The 5,613-nt window shown below is 48.4% G+C and overlaps 1 protein-coding gene across 1 annotated transcript in view; it reads right to left on the reverse strand.

The window, feature by feature from the left end:
* ARHGAP30 (Rho GTPase activating protein 30) overlaps positions 1-1,342 on the reverse strand; it is a 17,946-nt gene extending 16,604 nt beyond the window's left edge. The window contains exons 1-2 of the mRNA XM_018565218.1: positions 1,245-1,342; positions 1,002-1,146 (exon numbers count right to left, since the gene is read on the reverse strand). The gene's annotated coding sequence lies outside the window, so the exon portion shown is untranslated. The remainder of the gene's footprint in view (positions 1-1,001; positions 1,147-1,244) is intronic.
* Between the last annotated feature and the right edge of the window lie 4,271 nt (positions 1,343-5,613).

Genomic DNA, 5,613 nt, shown 5'->3' on the forward strand with positions numbered 1-5,613 from the left:
CTGTTGGGGGGGGGGCTTCAGGGAAATATTAGGGGTCTAAACAGCCCCCAGATATTTCCCTATTAAAATAGAAAAATAAATTGAGGACACAGAGTCCTCAATCTCTTTTTCTGCAGCCTCTATTCTAAATGAAGAGAAAGTACAGAGGCTTCCCAATCATTTAGAAAATATTTACTATCTACCAGTTTCTGAATGGGGAGAAGCCTCTGTACCGAGTGCTACCCATTCAGAAACGCATTATTGAACAGGAAGTGATGTAAAGCACTTCCTGTTCATTCATAACTGGGGACACAAAGTACTATATGTCCCTAGTTATACATATCTCTGATATTTACAGATTCTCTGCTCTGCCATCCGAGGAGAAGTGAAGCGATGAAGCCGGCAGTGGGGGGCAGAGGAGGGAGCTGTCACTTGGGGATGGTCGAGCGGTGAGGAGAGAGAGGGCTGCCGGCTGTCAGATCTCTCTCTCCTCACCGCTGGGCCATCCTAAAGTGACAGCTCCCACCTCTGACCCAACCCCCGGCTTCGGCACTTCACTTCTCCCCGGATCCCCGCTACCTCTGCCCATACAGGCAGGGGGAGAGCAGTGGGGATCCAGAGGAGAAGCTGCAGGCTGTGCCGCCCCACTTTTCCCTGCCGCACTAAGCCCTGCACCTGTGCTCGAGGCGAGTGCCTCAGTCGCCTTGGCCTAGCTACAGCCCTGGCTGCAGGCCAGAAGAACAATGTATGTGTAGATATTGTGATTGTTCAGCTCTGCACACCGTTCCCAGAAGTCAGCAGCCATCTTGGGAATACAGCAGTGGTATTTTCAAAGACTTAGGACCATGTAGAAGATGAGGACACTGGAAGACATAGGAATTCAGTTGTGCAGAAGCCAGGTACTGTTCATGCATGCCTTGAAAAGCATTGCCATGTTGAGGCAAAGTTGTGTCTCCATTGAACATTGCACTAACAGGGGGAGATTACGAGGGTTGTGAGATTTCATGGTTATGGATACTCACAGCAAACTTGTCATAAAGTTGGTAGGTGAGCAGCGGGTTGGGCAGTTCTCTGAAGTAAGCTTTGCACAGGGAGCTTACACAGTGGACGTCCTGTAGGTAGAGACTCTTGTTTAGGTCAGGAGGTCGCTCTATGTCAAACTCTTGTCTGTAGGAAAACATATTATGACATATGTTGTAATCACAAGTCATGTCGCAATGTCAGATCACCAAATATTCTCACCAGTGTCCATCCCCAGGACTCACCGTAATTTCTGTACGTTGGAAGAAATGCCACACAACCGATAGATGCCATCCACAATGCCGTGCTCCTCAACAAAGTCCGTGCAGCTCTTGAGAACCTGAGGAACTGATCAGCACAGTGTCAATACTGGAAAAACATATACTGTAATAATATATATTGTATATAATCTATAGAAACTCTTTCAGTACAGCTCCCAATCCCAGACCTTCCAGGTACTTGTGACCCTTGTGCTGCCCTTTCCTTGTGCCTGTGATTCCATGATCTGCCCTTTCAAGTGTCCGTGACCCCAGTACTGGACCTTCTAGGTGCCTGTGACCCCAGTACAGGCTCATCCAGGTACCTCTATCTCTAGTGCTGGCCTGTCTGGGTGCCGCAGACCCCCCTGCCTGTAATCCCCATCCCTACGATTCCAGGTCCCTTTGATCATGGTGCTGGCCCTTCCAGAAGTCTGTGACCCAGGTGCTGTGCCTTTCAAGTTCCTGTGTCTGCCTTACTGCCGTTTCAAGTGCCCGAGATGCCATTACTGGTCCTTTTAGGTGTCTGTGACCTTGGTGCTGGGCCTTCCGAGTGTCTGAACCCTAGATCTTAATTTCTTGCTGACTTTCTTTTACATTGCAGTGTCTGGGTTTCATATTATCACCTTATATTAGTTACTATTTTTAGCTATTTGGACTTCATTTGAACTGCAAATTAATAACAGTGACCATGATGCCTCCCGGGTGCCTATGGTCACTGTGCCGGCCGTTTTTGGAGCCTGTAACTCTGGTGCCTGGCTTTCCAAATGTATGTGATCAGAGTGCATGCCATCCTGGTACCTGTGACCTCGGTCACAGGCAACATATTACTCCATATGTCTGCTATTCCAAGTGCCTTCTACCTCAGTGCTGGCACTTCCAGGTGTCTATGACCCCAGTGGTTGCCATTCTAGGTGTCTGTGTCCCCGGTGCTGGCCTTTCTGGGTGCCTACCCTTCCAGGTGCCTTTGGCCTCAGTGCCTGCCCTTCCAAGTGCCTTTGACCTCAATGCTGGCCCTTTCAAGTACCTTTGACCCCATGTCAGCCCTTCTGGGTGTCTCTGATTCTCTGATGGCACTTCCAGGTACACGTGACCCCAATGCTAGCAGTTTGGGGTGGCTATGACCTCAATTCTGGTCCTAAGTAAAGTGTTGAACCCCTGAATTTCGTTCAGGGGTTCCTGAATTTAGCTATCCACCTACACAGAACTCTGAATGAGATTGCTACCCTTCCTCTCACAGACAGGACATTATGAAAACCAGTAAAATATATGAAGGTTTATCATCTGTAACAGGAACAACTGGAGATGAAACCTGGAAAGTCTTGTACAATTTCCTGTCCATACCAGAAGAAGTGACCCTGTATCTGGGGCCCCTGTGTGCTGTTTGGGGCTAATCCTGCTTCCTACCCCCTGAATTACTGCCTGAAGTCTGATCCACATAGCTTTTCACTGCAGAGCATATAGCCACAGATGACTATGACAACACTACCCACATACTTCCTGTGCCGAGTGCAGCAAGGTGCACAACTTCTCCACCCGTAATGTGTACTATGCGTATTCATGGTTGACTACAACACTTCCCTGCCCCTAAACGTGTGTTATGTGTATCTATGTCACCATTACTCTGAGAATGCAAGGTGTCTGACTTTATCTGGCTTTCTTAGAACTTCTGTTCTGCATACTAATACCAGGGGGTCAGCAGGGCAACTGAGTAACTCCAGTCTCCAAGGATCGGTCAGGGTTTCTCTTAGCATGGGTATAGGTTATAGACACATTATAGTAAAGGACCATAAAGGGCATTTGTCTTGGGCCGCCAGAACATAAAAGGGGTGGTAAGAGCTTATGAAGTGTCTTATGTGGAATCCCCTTATTATATGGAGGAAGATCCATCCTTTCTATTCATCGTATATACAGTACAATGGCTGATTCGTCTAATTCTACTCCACAGATGTACGAGAATTGTGACACTCTACCTACTCCAGATGTCCAATATATGAGATATAATTATTAAAGTGTAACCAAACCCAAGAACATGAATGTCATAAATTACAGCTGACCAGTCCTAAGATGCATCAGTACTGTCTGCACCAATTCCACCATACCTTCCAGTCCTTAGATGTACCTATACTATCTGCACTCCACCCCCACCATACAGGGCTGGTGCAAGGATTTTTGCCTACACAGGCGAAAGAGTATTTTTGTCACCACCACACCAAAGGTTTTGAAGCAAAAAGTCCTTTATTGACAAATTGCCATGCAAGCGCTTTCGGGGTCTCAGCAGTACCCCTTCATCAGGCTCACAATGACATAGTAAAGCATACCATCACCTTTAAATAGACATACCAGTGTCAATAAAGGACTTTTTGCTTCAAAACCTTTTGTGTGCTGTTGACAATCCTTACTAGATTTGCATCTTGATGGCCAGTCACATATAGGCAGTTGCTTGACCTGCCTATATGGTAGCGCCGGGCCTGCCTCCATACCTCTTAGTCCTTATGTACCAATTAGGGTTGCCACCTTTTCTTCAAGTAAAACCCGAGCACTCTAGCGCCGCGCGGGCTGTGCAGGCCCTCAGATGGGCTGTGCAGGCCCTCAGGTGGGCTGTGCAGGCCCTCAGGTGGGCTGTGCAGGCCTCCAGGTGGGCTGTGCAGGCCTCCAGGTGGGCTGTGCAGGCCTCCAGGTGGGCTGTGCAGGCCTCCAGGTGGGCTGTGTGGACCCTCAGTTGGGCTGTGCGGACCCTCAGGTGGGCTGTGCGGACCCTCAGGTGGGCTGTGTGGACCCTTAGGTGGGCTGTGTGGACCCTTAGGTGGGCTGTGTGGACTCTCAGGTGGGCTGTGTGGACTCTCAGGTTGGTTGTGTGAACTCTCAGGTTGGCTGTGTGAACTCTCAGGTGGGCTCTGTGGACTCTCAGGTGGGCTGTGTGGACTCTCAGGTTGATTGTGTGAACTTTCAGGTTGGCTGTGTGAACTCTCAGTTGGGCTATGCGGGCTCTAAGGTGGGCTATGTAACCCGGACACAGCCTTCTAAATCCGGACTGTCCGGGTGAATCCTGGACAGGTGGCAACCCTAGTACCAATACTGGCTGCATTACATTCCCCCATACCTTCTAGTGCTTAGATGTACCGGTATTGTCTGCACCCCTCCTATTGTCTGCACCCCTCCTATTATTACCTACCAGCCCTTAGATGTACTAGTACTGTCTTCTCTCCCCATACCTTCCAGTTCTTAGGTGTGGTGGCTGCATTAGTTTTCTCCCTCCCCCCCGTTTTTTCCCACTTTACTATCACCTGGTGATCCTGCCAGCAACACACTTACTCTCTTTTCATAGCTACACTCATTTCCCCACTGTATCGATGGAGAAGCCATGTTTGGACTTCAAACATGTCTGCCATTGTTTATCTCCATCACAGTATGTGACTAGTATTTTACACAAGAAAGATGACATTGTTTTGCTGACAGTAAGTGACAAGGGCATGTCATTTCTGGCAGGATTAACAGGTATTTTCTGTACTTGCTAAAAATTTTCTTGGCTGAAAATGAAAATGAATACAGCCCCCACATCTAAGGACCGGTGAGCTGCAGTAAATTACATTTTTTGCACTAGACACAGATATTAAAAAGTCATTTTGATCTTTTGCAGAGTTTACCGTAATGCTGAGGTGATCTCTGTACTCACAGGTGCATGTGTGCTCAATGATAGGGGTCTGTGTTGTCTGGGTTGTCTGGGTGATCGGGTTGTGTGTGCTCACAATGATAGGGGCCTGCATTTTCTATGTGCTTGGGTGGTATGTACTCACAATGACTGGGGCCTGCTTTGTCTGGGTGTTTGGGCTGTGTCTGCTCTCAATGATGGGGGTCTGTGTTGTCTGGGTGCTTGAGTCATGTGTGTTCACAGTGATAGGGGTCTGACCGTCTGTGTTGTCTGGGTGCTTGAACGAAATTATTCCCTGTTTAAGGACTCTACAAAGTGTGTAGAATCACACTTCTCTGTCTAGCAATCTGATGGACGTGCATGGGTTTGGCGGTTATCAGGAGAACGGTACTTGCCTGACTGCATTGTGCCACTTGTAAAGTTTGGTGGAGGGGGGATTATGGTGTGGGGTTGTTTTTCAGGGACAGTTCTGACCTCAACCCGAGAGAACACCTTTGGGATGAATTAGACACTGTTGACCACCCACTGCTCCTCAAAAAACTCCACTCGCTTGGCCTACAAGACTCTGCTCTCTCGTGGTTCTCCTCCTACTTATCTATGCACTCCTTTAGTGTCACCTACAATTCTAACTCCTCCCCTCCTCTTCCTCTTTCTGTAGGGGTCCCCCAAGGCTCTGTCCTTGGACCCCTTCTCTTCTCTATCTAC

The sequence above is a fragment of the Nanorana parkeri genome, unplaced genomic scaffold (genome assembly GCF_000935625.1).
Source record: "Nanorana parkeri isolate BGI_ZX_2015 unplaced genomic scaffold, ASM93562v1 scaffold823, whole genome shotgun sequence".
Classification (NCBI taxonomy): domain Eukaryota; kingdom Metazoa; phylum Chordata; class Amphibia; order Anura; family Dicroglossidae; genus Nanorana; species Nanorana parkeri.